Source organism: Pleurodeles waltl, chromosome 11, assembly GCF_031143425.1.
Source record: "Pleurodeles waltl isolate 20211129_DDA chromosome 11, aPleWal1.hap1.20221129, whole genome shotgun sequence".
NCBI classification, from domain to species: Eukaryota; Metazoa; Chordata; class Amphibia; order Caudata; family Salamandridae; genus Pleurodeles; species Pleurodeles waltl.
Window position 1 is genome coordinate 836,798,061 of NC_090450.1, and position 13,246 is coordinate 836,811,306.

Genomic DNA, 13,246 nt, shown 5'->3' on the forward strand with positions numbered 1-13,246 from the left:
AACCTGTATGTTGAGTGAGTGCGTACACTTCCTGTTGCGGAAAATGTGTTCCAGATTTGCAGGGGGGCATATTTGAATGTGTGTCCCATCTACACACCCTGTGACATGGGGAAAGTGGGCAATGTGGTAAAAGTCCAGCTTGGTGCTGTTCATTTCTGCCTCATTCCTTGGTAAGTATATGAAGTGAGACATGTGCATGACTAAGGCATCTAGGAAGGCCCTGAGGAACCTTGACACTGCACTTTGGGATACCCCACCTGCCACAGCAATGACCCCCTGATAGCTCCCTGAGGCCAAGAGGTGCAGTGAGCATAGTACTTGCACATGCGTAGGAATGGCGCAGACACGCAGAGTCTGGTGTTCTAGCTGTGGTTTGAGTAAATCTATTAATTCTAGAATGGCTGCGCTGCTAAGGCGGTATTTGTCATAGATCTCCTCTTCAGTTTTCTGAAAAAGAGTCTGCCTGGTTCTATATATCTTCTCCTGTCTGTGGCCCCTCCTCCTCCTCTGCTGGGCTGCGTAGACTCTCCTCCTCACTGCTATCAGGTATATCTCCGCCATCTTGAGTAACCCATATGGCTTCTGGGTCCCCTTTTATAATTTGGTAATGGTTACCACCTGCTCTGAGTTAGTGGTAAATGGGACATGCAAACTGGGCTTTTTGCGACTAGTCGCAATTTGCGAGTTGCAATTGCATAAGGTTTGCGACTCGCAAATTGCGACTTGCTATTTGCGGGTCGCAAAATGGGGTCGCAAGGGATGCGACTCGCAAACGGGTCCCATCGCTTTTTGCGAGTCGGAAATTGGCTTTTTGCATCCCATTTCCGATTTTGCACTGTCGCAAATTGCGATTCGGCCCGTTTGCGAGTCTCAAACCTTTGCTACATCTGGCCCATCGTGTACACACTTTGCAATCTACAAAGACAACAAGCTTTGGCCAAGTAACTGTAAACATTACACCTTAACATATCTACCCCAACTGAACATGATCAAGCTAACAACCCAGTGGTAGTTTATTACACACAATACAAGAAGCAGATAAAGGTGAGAACCACCACACAGAGCAGGGGTTTTGTTTAATGTTAAATATGTTTATCTAATTCCAGAGCCCACCACAGCAACATAGTTGAGTTTTAGATACTTAAATTGAGTTTATGTTGGTGTGTAAAGATGGCTGTTTGAGGTGTAAAGGTCCAAATGGGAGCTGTCATATTTGTACAGTGAAAACTAAATGGCCACAATGAAAGAATTGTACTGCAAGCTTACTGATGGCACAGCATATGGCAAAGTCTGACACATTTTTGTTTGATGTCTATGAGCTGACAGTATTAACTCGATATGATGACTTGCCTGCATTATGGCCCATGGCAACCAGTCTATTACAAAGTTGATTTCACAGAAGAAAACCTCCCCATTTTGCATTGAGAGCTTTTTACATCACAAGGGACATTTCTTATAAAGACTTTAAATGGTGAAGTAGAGTTGTTAGAAATGGGGTCTCTTGTTGGCAGTCAGTTTGCACTCTGTCCAAGCAGGGACCCTCACTTCATTCAGGTCAAGGGAGATACACACATTAGATAACCCCTGCTCACCCCCTTGGTAGCTTGGCATAAGCAGTCAGGCTTATCTCAAAGGCAACGTGGAAATTATTTGTACCAACACACAAAGTAATACAGTGGAAACACTACAAAATGGACACCACACCAGTTTATAACAATAGGGAATATTTATCTAAATCAAACAAGACCAAACAACAAAAATCCAACATACACAAGTCAAGATATGAATTTTTAATATAAAAAGAGTCTTACTCTATAGAAAACAGTGGAATCATTGTTACACAAAGTACCTGGTTTGCGTCAAAAATAAAACTGCATGGGCGAGCATGCATCACAAAAGTCAGCGATGCGTCGATTACTTACTCGCAAGTGAGGCCATGCGTCATTTCTCCTCCGGTCGGGTAATTGATGCGTCATTTTCCTCTGTCGCAAGAGAGGGGTGTATCGATTTCAAGATGGGACATCTCAGATCCATGCATGTTGACTAGGACTTTGGCACACAGAGACGATGTGTGAAAAATCTGGCCGCACGGTGATGGAATACCACGCTGCATGATGTTTGCGTCATTTTCAGCAGCTGCTTGCAGGTGTTTATGTTGTGGCAGGTGGTGCGTCAATTTCATCCGTGAGGTGGGCGGCGTGTCACTTTTACAGCTGTGTTGCAGGTGGTGTGTCAAATTTCCCCCCCCCCCCGGAAAGCTTCCTGTGTGTGGATTTAAGTCATTGTTCTACCAGCCTCACCTATCAAGGAACCAGGGACGGCATAGGGCACCACTTGGCAGGGCAGGAGTCTTGGCAGAGAGTCCTGATGCTGGCAGAGGAAGTCTTTCATGGCCCTGAAACTTCAAAACAGGAGACAGGCTCAGTCCGAGCCCTTGGAGATTCTTCACAAGCAAGAATATACCACAAAGTCCAGTCTTTGTCCTCTTTCAGGCAGAAACAGCAACTGCAGGCCAACCCAGCAAAGTAAAGTCACAGGCAAAGGGGCAGTACTCCTCCTCCAGATGTTCAGCTCTTCTCCTTGGCAGAGGTTCCTCTTGGTTCCAGAAGTAATCTGAAAATCAGGGGTTTTGGGTTCACTACTTATAACCCTTTCTACTTTTTAAGTAGGCAAACTTCAAAGGAAAGTCTCAGTTGTTCACAAGATCCTGAATTGCCTAGGCCTGGCTCCAGACTCACATCAGGGGGTTGGAGACTGCATTGTGTGACGGCAGGTACAGCCCTGTCAGGTGTAAGTGACCACTCCTTCCTCTACTCTAGCCCAGATGGCCTATTAGGATATGCAGGCTACACCCCAGGTCCCTTTGTGTCACTGTCTAGAGAGAATTCGCAAACAACCCAACTGTCAGTCTGAACCAGACAGGAAATACACAAGCAGGCAGAGTCACAGAATGGTTTAAGCAAGACAATGCTCACTGTCAAAAAGTTGCATTTTCAAACTGACAATTTAAAAACCAACTTTACCAAAGGATATATTTTTTAATTGAGTTCAGAGACAGCAAACTCCACATTTCTATCTGCCCCCAAAGAAAAACTACACTTAAAATGTATTTAAAGGCAATTCCCATGTTAACCTACGAGAGAGATAGGCCTTGCAACAGTGAAAAACGAATTTGGCAGTATTTCACTGGAAGGACATGTAAAACACAGTAGCACATGTTCCACCTTTAACATACACTGTGACCTGCCCAGGGGGCTACCACCGGATAGGGGTGCCCTACATATGTAAAAAGGGAAGGTTTGACCCCGGCAGGTGGCTACACTTGCAAGTTCAAATTGGCAATTTAAAACTGCACAGACAGACACTTCAGTGGCATGTCTGAGCCATGTTTACAGGGCTTCTCATGTGGGTGGCACAATCAGTGCTGCAGGCCCACTAGTAGCATCTAATTTACAGGCCCTGGGCACCTTTAGTGCACTTTACTAGGGACTTACTAGTGAATCAAATATGCCAATCGTGGATAAACCAGTTACACATACAAATTTACACAGGGAGCACTTGCACTTTAGCACAGGTCAGCAGTGGTAAAGTGCCCAGAGTACTGAAAATAGCAAAAACAGAGTCCAGCACACAGTAAAAACATGGGAAGCAGAGGCAAAAAAGACAGGAGAGGCCACGCCAAGGATGCCAGGTCTAAAAAGTGTGAGTTATGATTTAATCATATGCCTGTATAATACTGAAAGTATCAGCATAAATGCTATGTGTGATCTCATGAGCTTGATCAATCACACCTTAAAACTAACTTCAGTATGAGGCAGGAGCAAAGTATACGAAGTACTGAGAAAGGCATCAGTTAAGAGCAAATTTTGAAAGGTTATCGGCAAAGACATAACTCCATTTACTTATTTGTAGTTGTTTACTAATCAGATCCTCCTGCCAGTCATCATTGCCTCTCCCAGCAGTCAAGTTGTTATTGTAACTAACAGCCTAAATATCAGCATTCCATTTTTCTTGTTTCATTAGAAAGTTTTGGGCCATAAATACTGTTTACTGGTAGCAAAATACAGGTTAAAATTAGCGACCAGTATTTTTGCAACCAGGAAAGAATTTAAAAAGCTAATCTATGTACTAATCGGTCAGCCTTTTTAAATTCCAAATCATGGTAGTTTCTATGATATCCTTTTAAGTGAAGCTAACTTTTTTTTTAATGCAGCCTGTCTTCCTCAAGAGAAACGGAACCGTGTTTAAAAATATAACTTTTTTTCAATAGTTTGTTTAAAAGGATACCTCCCCACTTCTCTTAAACCAACTCTTTTTGGGATTCACAAGTGGGCCCCCTTCCATTTTGCTATGAGGTGTTGATGAAAGATCACTGCTTTGCCACCAGATTTTGGTGGCAAAACATTGTGAGTTTGATACCGAAGGGAGGAAGGGATGCTAATCAGCATTCATTGGGAATCCCATTTTAGGAATCAGAAAAACTTTTTCAACTTCTAAAATGGGATTAGTAAATAGGAAAAAACATTTTAACTATTGTAAACACTGAACCAAAGCATTTGTGTCTGTTAAAATGCTTAGTAGATCTAGCCCAGGCTTCTCCAACCAGAGCCCATGCGCTACTGGTAGCTCTCCATCTACCCATGAGTAGCTCTCTTGTGTGCAGCCCAGCCTACTAATTTGCAATCCTTTGTTTTGTTCAATTAATATATGTATTACAAAATTGATATGCCTGTATAAGAGATAAAAAAGTGTGTGACAAAAACATGCTGAAATTTGGACAATATTGTTGATATTGCAAAATATATCTAAGAAAACATTTGGATTATACATTTTGTGGCACTTGTATACTTATTACCTTGGTGCCACGGGCACTGCAGCTGAGACTGTAAGGTATTACCCACATAGGGGCCTTCCAAATTGGTCAACCCTTTTTGACATTGAATCTGGTAATGCATTAAAGTGATCACGGCTGATAATTTTTCATGAGGTGGCCACTAATTTAATCTTGTATGATCACCTACTATTACAATAATAATAATCTTAGTAGCTCGTATGATTTTCATTGAGATGATTGCAGAAAAGGTTGGAGACCCTAGCCCTTAGTCAATAGTCAAATACCAATTGAAATACTCATTGTGAATGGCTTTATATGTATGCCGAAGCATTTACAATATATTAGGTGCCGAATTAAACATATGGAAATAATGTGCATTAAATATCCTGAGAGTAAAACTTGAAATAGAAAAAATTAGAGTGTGTTTTGACTTTGATCATGTGAATCATTACTTAGAAAAAGAGCTGAATAATGTGTGCTAAGAAATTACGAGGTGAGCTGCAACTGTACATGGCAAATTGAATGAATTAGCAAATAAATATAAAGTTGATCTTTCTAAAAGCATCCCACAGCGGAAAAGTTTCAGGTATATTTGGATGACAAATCGATTGAAACCATGCGTTCTTCAGGAATGTGATTGCAAATTACAGAATAAGTGAAATGCATTTACAGATGGAATGAGTTTTCAAAATTAAAAAGCGAATGAGAAAAGAAACATGAAAAGAAAAATAAACCAATAGGAGAGGCTGAAATAAAGAGAAAGCCACCTTCATGGTCCCCAGATGATGAGGGACCTACAGCTTGTACACTAATGGAGATATCGGGTGGAGGATATGTTCAAGTACCTTGGAATAGGGGAGACCTTGCATCATTTAGAAACAACTTTTCTAAATTGAGAACCCTATACAGTGGTATACAAACTTTGAAAGATGTGTTAAGATTTTGAAGGTGTTGTAGCTGATACGAATACATTGTTTGACAGTGTTGTTCCAAATTATTTGTGGGTGGAAAGCAAAATTGCTGCCCAGTGGCCACATGCAAAGCCAACTAGAGATCCTCACACTAATACACACTCACCTCTTGTGATGGCTAAATATAATGAAGTTATTACTTTTCTGAAAGACACAGTCCCTCCAAAAGATTTGGATTATGTGCGATTGAATTTAATTCAGCAGGACGTGAAGGAGTCAGTGCATGAGTTTTATGAGAGATTGTTGAAGGCACTTCAACAGCATACAGGTCAAACTCATCTTTATCCTACTCATATGAGATTCTTTATTTCACAGTTTGTGTTTGGCTTCAGATCATAGATTAGTCAGCATATAGCTCAGAATGTGATTATTTGGCAGACCAATTCAATTCATTAGACGAGGTCCTGAAATATGCAAAATACTGTAGTGATGAACAGGGGATGGAGCAGAGAAAAATTAAGGAAACTTGTATGCTGGCACAAACAAAGCTACAAATAAACAGGGTAACCCAATATTCCCCACATAACAGGGTAATCTAAACAGTAAAGCACACAATGTTCATGGAGGAATTATTTGCAACAAATATTTCAGCGAAATGAAATACTATTGATGTTCTAATTAACCATAGATCAAATTCCATACATGAATAAATCTTCAAACAGTGTGTAATTTGTTTCTGGGAAAATGAAGAGTTTTAATATATTTACTAATAATATAGTAAAGCAACAAAGAGATTTTTTTGTGTTTTTATACAAATGCATTGGTGACCCATCTAGTCCACAATCCCTTTACATCCAAGGAACAGAAGGCGAGCACCAACTTTCCTGACTCTCCAGCCACAAAAGGTTTGAGTCCAATCTGCAGTCTTTCAAACAATTAGAAATCACTCCTAGGAGACTCCAGCAGCTCATGCGAGTAATTGCATCTTGGAAAATATAAACTCGACGTTTCAGTCTCCCAAGGCTCAGACCGTCCATGATATCATCCTGAGGCCACTGTGTCAAAGTGGATTAAATCACAATATTTTTTATTTCAACATCAACTTCCTAGAACAGCACTGCTTAATCCTTTTCGTCCGGCACATTCCATGCTAGTTAGTTACTCCAGGTTAAAGAAAGGACGATGTAGTTTCACCACAGATACGTAAACTCCCACTGGGCTCGAATCAATCACAAAGTCGGCACATAAATGTTCTCAGAATTCGTCTTTTGCAGGAAACGCTGATGCAATGCAAGGTGTCATTGTTCAAAGAGGTATCCAAGGATTTGGATTTCAAAATGGAATGCAAGATGTTCAGAGAAATATGGTTGTTTCACAGGGTAGAAGTCAAGAAGTTCCGATTGATCGAGTAAAGGGGTGGATGTTGCAACATTGAAGAAAATGATTCCTTGTCATCTTTGTAACAACATTGGGCACTTGAAGAGTGAGTGGCAGCTTAATCCAGATAGAATGTTAATAATCAAATGCAAGGTGTAAATCAAATGCAAGTACCAAATGATCCCGTTCAACAAATGCACATGCCAATACAGATGGAGGTCCCAAAGATATCAGTTCCACAAGCCCCCATGGTTCAACAGAATGACCCCAGACATATTAGCAGGATAAACATCAATAACTGAGGACATGATTCAGAAGGGAATCCTAAAAGAATTAATCAGGAGTCCATGCAACTCACCAGTTATGGGATTACAAAAGCTGAATGACAAATTTAGGATCGTCCAAGATTTTAGAAAGGTGAATTACATTGTAATCACATGTTGTCCTGTGGTACCAAATCCAGCCACCATATTATACCAAATTCCAAGGACAACAGAGTGATTCTAATTCATGGACCTTTGTCAGACGTTCTTCTCAATGCCCTCACATGAGGACAGCCAATGTTTGTTCTCATTTGTATCCAGAGGGAGAGATTTGGCATGGTGCCATGTCCTATTCGTGGGGTCGCAGACAACAGAAACCTGTAAACAAGATGCCATTGCACTCCTAAATCATTTGGTTGAGAATTAACATAAAGTAGCCCAGACCAAATTGCCCTACTGCCAAAAAGCAGTCCAATGTTTCGAACATATCATTAAAAAGTGAACAGGAAAAGTGTCACAAGAAAGAGTTGAGAAAATCCTAAGGATGGGCCCTCCTAAAACGCAGGTGGAAGTCAGAATGTTGTTGGCAATGGTTGGCTACTGCAGACAGTGGATTCCCAACTTTTCCTTGGTGGCAGAGCCTTTGTTAAAACTGACACACTGAGATGTTCCTGATCCACTCAATGGGATAGTGAATGCATGAAAGCTTTCCTAGAGCTATGAGAAAGTCTCTGTCATGCCACGGCACAAGTAATGCCAGGCTATAGCAAAAGATATACTTTGTTTTTCAGTGAGAGGGAAGGCTGTGCTCTCTCAGTGCTTACCCAAATGCATGGAGAAACCTGAAGGCCTATGACCTATTTTTCAGTCACCCTTGATCCTGTTGCTGCAGCATTGCTTGGTTTTCTTAAATCAATGGCTGCAGTCCGTGCCAGCCTTGAAAGATGTGAAAGCATAGCAATGGGAAATCCTTTATCTGTTATGGTCCCTTGTTCAGATGAGGTTCTGCTTACCAGAACCAAAATTCAATATATCACCAATAGAAGGGTAACTAAGAATGAGCAGAAGATTCTGGCTGGCAAAAATGTTGAATTGAAAAGGTGCAAGATTTTGAACCCAAATACTTTGATGTCCCACCTGGAAGTGAAGTAACAGATAATTTTGAGCATGCATGTCTAGATGCCATGGAATTATGTACCAAGCCAATACCCAATATAAAAGATGAGCTTTTAATAAGACCTGACTATATGCTATTCGTGGGTGGCTCATGCTTAAGGACAAATGATAGATTCCTGAGAGCAGTTTTTGAAATCTGTAAAATTCAAGAAATTCTTGGAGTCTCCTGGGTTTGAGGTATAACCTCAGTCCAAGTTGCAGATTTGATTGCTCTTACCAGAGCTTGTTGTTTAATATCTCAAACGAGAGTGACTATATTTACAGATAGTCAGTATGGCTTTGGTGTTCTCCATGACTTCGATAGCTGAGGTCACAAAGAAGTTTCATGATCAGCATCTCCTGTAAGAAATGGAAAGCATGTGAGGACATTTCTAGAGGCCTTACAACTTCCAACTAAAATTGCTGTCATTAGCAATTGAACTGACAATGGCTATGTTACCCGTGGCAATTGGTGTGCTGATGAAGTAGCACAATATTGTGCCATAGTAACTTTCATAGTAACACATTCAGTGGAATATTCACAGAGGAGTCACAAGAAGACACTGTCTTTTCAGTGGTGATGTCTGTGTCTGACACATGAGAAGAACTTAAGAGTTTGCAAAAAATGTCACTGAAGCTGAACAACAGGTTTGGATCAAAGAAGATTGTGGGAAGGACGCAAATGGCATTTGGAGTTCAGCAAATGGAAGACCAGTATTGCCTGATAGTTTGCTACTGCCCATGACTTGGCACTTCCATGGTCCCACCCATTTAAGTAGTGATGCCATGGTCAGGTTGTTTAGGCAAAATCGGTTTAACCTCAGATTCATAATGCTTGCAGAAGATCCATGTCACTGATGTGTAATATATCAACATATAAATGTAGGAAAATGAACAGGAGTTATGATGAGTCACAAAGGGAGATCAGGTGGTCATTTAAACAGAATGCTTATTGATTTTATAGAAACACCTGTCTGTAATGAGCTGAGATATGTCCTAGTTATAGTGTGCATTTTCTCCCACTGGGTGGAAACCTATCCCACAAGGAGAAATGAGAGTCTCTCTGTAGCAAAGTTACTGTTGGAGGAACTAATATCACAGTGTAGCATGTATTTTTCTCAGGAGCCAGATTGAGGAACTCATTTTAATAATGAGTTCCTCAGGAAGTTCTGTGCAGCATTACAAGTGGAGTAGAAACTGCTTTATAGCTATAAATATATACCTGAAGCTTCTGGCATTGTGGACCAGATCAATGGTACAATTAAATCCTGATTGGGAAAAGTCTGTTCATCCACTTAACAGAAATGGACTAATGCTTTGCCCTTGGTGTTGATGAGCCTGCGAAGTATGCTTGACAGGAAAATGTGCTTTTCACCTCATAAAATTCTAAGGGATGGACAATGAGACTGCTAGCTGTACCTGTAAATGCACTTGTGAACAGAACATATGTCATTGTACTTGATTACTGCAAATGATTGATTGATATGATTCATTCTGTTTCTTGACAGGTTGAAGCTGTCACTGCAAGTCTGCTTCAGGAGCAGTGGCACAACCTGTGCTCAGTAGATTGGATACTCATCAAGAAACAAGTGAGAAAGTCCTGTCTGGAACCACAATGGAAAGGCCCCTACCAGGTGATTTTAGTTACAAACAGGGCTGTTATATGTGCTGGAGTGCTGAACTGGGTGTATACTTTGCACACCCAGAGAACAAGAGATATGTATGAAGAAATAGTGTTCCATGAGCGACAACCCCGAACTCTGGTGACTGTACCATTGCAAGTCGTGCAGATTGTACAAGTACTGCAAGTGGCACAAGAACAAGAAGAGAGGGGTGAAGAACTTCAGACAGGTAAAGAGATTCCATTCCCGGGGATTTCACAAAGTGGCATTAGAGCACTTGGAGAAAGAAGAACAGGTATTCTAGTTGAAGTGACAGTCAAAGTACTTCTGGAGCAACATGACAATCCTGAAGAAGAAACAAGTACCTTATTGAGACCAGAATTAACTTGTAGTGCTGAATGGCCAAAAGTCCTCAATAGAAAGAAATTGAGAACAAATGTGCCAGTTGGATCAATACCACCCACCATCAGCGAGGAAGAAGAATCCAGTGCTATATGTGAATCAGAAGGAAAACAACAAGAACCAAGAAGACCCAAAAGATCAGGAGTACCTAGTTGAAGATATTCAGCACCTGAATGGATTAACTATCAGATCTACTTGACTGGAGTAAATGATTGCCTGAAACCCCTTGAAAGTAACTGAAGCAAAATTCAGTTGTGACAAATTCATTAAATGAACTGTGCAAAATTATAACTAAGTTGCTAAGAAGATAAGAAGAGTAGGAATACCATTTTAGAAGAACACAAAGGAGGCTTGAGGAAGACTATATGAAAATTGCTGTAAATAAAGCTGCAAGAGACTAATTGAATTACGTATAAAAGAAGAAACATAAATGTACTAACTTTACTGCAAAACTCATTGTTTGTGAAGATTGGATTTTAGACAAACATGTCTTAACCAGAGCTAGATGCAAGATTACGTTAGGTATCATATTCTTGCTGACCGTATTAGTAGCCATAGCATTATGGCCATAGCATTATTAATAGTGATACACTTCACACCGGAGAAGGAGAAATATGTTTCTACATACATTAATACTACATCTGTTCCTCAGAGTGATGAGGTTGACGTGAAAGCCTCAATTGTGGATTTTAAAGAAGAAGATTATTTAGAAATTTGTTGTTTTAGATGAGGTCAAGTGTACACACAAGTTGTGAATGCTAATGATTGTTTTCTGTGTGCACAGTTATCATCCTCCGCCTGAGGAGGAGGTGACCTACAATCACGTTCCTTTATACTGCGCAGTTTCCTGTAGTATATTGCTTAACTTATTTTGTTGACAACAATTTTTTTAATACTATTACTCAAAGTTTGACTAATTCTTTCTAAAGTACATTTGCAGAAGAGCATGAATTTACATACCCACAGGTGAAAGAAATGGACACTGCTTAGCATTATTTCAGACCTTACTTACCTATAACCGTCAAAGCTTACCAGAATAACATGACATGTTTAACCCCTTTGGTGCGGGCGTCGGCCACTGGCCAACGCCCACACACCCTCCCTGGTGCGGGTCACGACCAGTGGCCGACACCAGGGAGGGGGTTAAAAATCCTCCGGTGCAATGCACCGGAGGATTTTTATTTATTTATTTTTTACGTTAGGAGACGCGGAAGAGCTTCCGCGTCTCCATCCCACCCCCCTCCTGCCCCCTTATGACGTCAGCGCGCCGCGAGGCGCGCTGACGTCACAGTTTTTCCCCACCGGAGAAGGAGAGAAGCAGGTAAGCGTTCTCTCTTTTTCCGGTGGGGAAAAAAAGGCCAAAACGGCCTCCCCAGATGCCAGGGAGGCATCGATGGAAACGGGAGGCTCTCCCCTTTCCATCGATGCCTCCCTGGCACCGTTTCCTGGCCGTGGATCGCAGCGCAGCTGCGATCCACGGCCAGGAAACGCCCCTAGGCACCAGGGATCTTCTTTGGGGGGGTCGGCCCCCTCGTAAACGGGCCGCCCCCCCCCCCGGGGGCAATATTTAATATAGTACACAGTTTTGGGTGGCGATCGCGCCCCCCAAAATAAAATAAAAAACGAAAAAAAAAGAAAAAAAATGGCGGGGTCGGCCCTTGGAACACGGGCCGACCCCAGGGGGGAAAAACAAACGTGTAGTTTTGCCTGGGGGGGGCGATCGCCCCCCCAGGTTAAAAAAAGAAAGAAAAAAAAAAGTTGGTGGTCAGCCCTTAGGGTGACCATCAATGGGGCCATGTTTTTTTATACATGTGTGCTTTTCCAAGGGCAAGCACACATGTATAAAAAAAAAAAAGATTTGTGACTTCAGTGTCTTGTTTTCTTTCTCTCTCTCTCTCTCTCATATATATGTGTATATATGTATACACATATAGATATATATAGATATATATATATATATATAGACATATATATATATATATATATATTTTTTTTTTTTTCAGGACAAGCATTGCAGCGTCCATGTGCAGTTTTTCCCCACGGAGAAGGAGAGAAGCAGGTAAGCGTTCTCTCTTTCTCCGGTGGGGAAAAAAAGGCCAAAACGGCCTCCCCAGATGCCAGGGAGGCATCGATGGAAAGGGGAGGCTCTCCCCTTTCCATCGATGCCTCCCTGGCACCGTTTCCTGGCCGTGGATCGCAGCGCGGCTGCGATCCACGGCCAGGAAACGCCCCTAGGCACCAGGGATCTTCTTTGGGGGGGTCGGCCCCCTCGTAAACAGGCCGCCCCCCCCTCCCGGGGGCAATATTTAATATAGTACACAGTTTTGGGGGGCGATCGCTCCCCCCAAAATAAAAAATAAAACGAAAAAAAAAAAAAAATGGCGGGGTCGGCTCTTGGAACACCGGCCGACCCCAGGGGGGGAAAAAAAACCATGTAGTTTTGCCTGGGGGGGCCAATCGCCCCCCCAAGGGTAAAAAAGAAAAAAATATATATATTTTTGTTGGTCAGCCCTTAGGGTGACCATCAATGGGGCCAATTCTTTTTTATACATGTGTGCTTTGGCAAGGGCAAGCACACGTATAAAAAAAAGGTTTGTGACATGAGTGTCGTGTTTTCTTTCTCTCTCTCTCTCTCAGATATATGTGTATATATGTATACACATATATATATAGATATATATA